Below are 1,792 nucleotides of genomic sequence, written 5' to 3'. Positions count from 1 at the left end.
TGTTTGCCATAGAATTAATCAACCAGTTTTTTTTAACTCTTTGGTAGTATCACTATTTTCAGGAATCATATTAATCATATTTGTCCATTAAGCCTGCAGACATAGTCCGGTCATAAGAAAAAGCTTTTTTTTCCTCAGAAAAAAAAAGGGTCAAATTCTTGATTTTGCCTATGGGGCTGAGTTTAGTCAGTTTGCCTGCTACAAATGATGTACTTTTGTATTTTTTTAAGCTGTCCTGTGGGGACCTGGGTGTTTTTTCAGCTTGCAGCTGCACTGTTGTTAAGTCAACAATTAGCCCAGTCTTTTGAGTTACATAACAAATATGCTAGCTCCCAGGAAGCAAATGGTGCTATGACAAACTTATGCCAATTTAGGTGGAGTCTCTCATTTTATGTGTCCTGTTCTGCATTTGTGGTAAGATGGGGCTGTAAAATAACGTGGAACTCTTAAATACCATATATTTCCAAACAATTTTAGAGAGAATAAGGGGATTGGAGTTCTTCTGTTTCATATCAATATTTACTGAGAAAAGGTCCAAACTGGAAAACTAGAAAGGTCTTAGAATTGAACCCTATGAGTATAACTGAATTGAAGCATTAATCAAACTCTACTATTCTTCATAATTCCAGATGTCCACAAGTAGGAAAAGGAAAGGAAAACACAGACAATTTAATAACAAAGAGGCCAATAAATGAAAAGCCCAAAGCTAACATTATACTCAATGGTGAAAAACAGAAAGCTTTTCCTCTAAGATGAGGAAAAATACAAGGGTACCCACTCTTGCCACTTTGGTCCAACATAGTATTGGAAGGCTTATCCAGAGCAATGAGGCAAGAAAAAGAAATAAAATGAATTCAAATCAGAAAGGAAGAAGTAAAATTATCTTTGTAGATGACATGATCTTATACACAGAAAACCCTAAAGATTCCACAAAAAACTTGTTAGAATTAATACACAAATTCAGATAAATTGCAGGATAGAAAATCAACATATAAAAATGTTATATGCATTTTTATAACAACTAACAATAAACAGAGAAGGAAATGAAGAAAACCATTCTATTTTCAATAACATCAAAAAAATAAAATACTTAGGAACAAACTTAACCAAGGAGGTGAAAGACTTGTACACTGAACACTAAAAAACATTATTGAAAGAAGTTAAAGAAGACACAAACAAATGAAAGGGCATTCCGTGTTCATGTATTAGAGCAGTGGTCCCAACCTTTTTGACACCAGGGGCCAGTTTCATGGAAGACAGTTTTTCCACGGGTGGGGTGAGGGGGCATCACCACCTGGGCTCTACCACAGATAATCAGGTGTTGGATTCTCATGGGGAGCATGCAACTTGGATCCCTCACATGGGCAGTTTGCAGTGGGGTTCACACTCCTATGAGGGTCTGATGCCCTGCTGATCTGACAGGGGTGGAGAGTGGTACTGGGGATGAGGATGGGCCTGGGGGAGATGGGGCTGGGCAGTTTTGTGTGTGATGGGGAGAGACTGTGGGTGCAAGTGGGGCATTGCTCACTGTCTCACCTCCTGCTGTGTTCCCCAGGGATTGGGGACCACAGTACTAGAAGACTTAAAATTGTTAAATTGTCCATACTACCCAAAGCAATCTACAGATTTAGTGCAATTCCTGTCAAAATCCCAATAGCATTTTTTGGCAGAAATAGAAAAAAAAATTCTAAAATTTATATAAAACCACAAAGGGCCCCAGATGGTCAAAATAGTCTTTAAAAAAAATTGGAAAGTTGAGCTTTATTTGTCATAGGGGGTTGCAGCCTGCATG

Source organism: Propithecus coquereli, unplaced genomic scaffold, assembly GCF_000956105.1.
Source record: "Propithecus coquereli isolate 6110/MARCELLA unplaced genomic scaffold, Pcoq_1.0 Scaffold139, whole genome shotgun sequence".
NCBI classification, from domain to species: domain Eukaryota; kingdom Metazoa; phylum Chordata; class Mammalia; order Primates; family Indriidae; genus Propithecus; species Propithecus coquereli.
Note: the sequence above shows the minus strand (reverse complement) of the source record.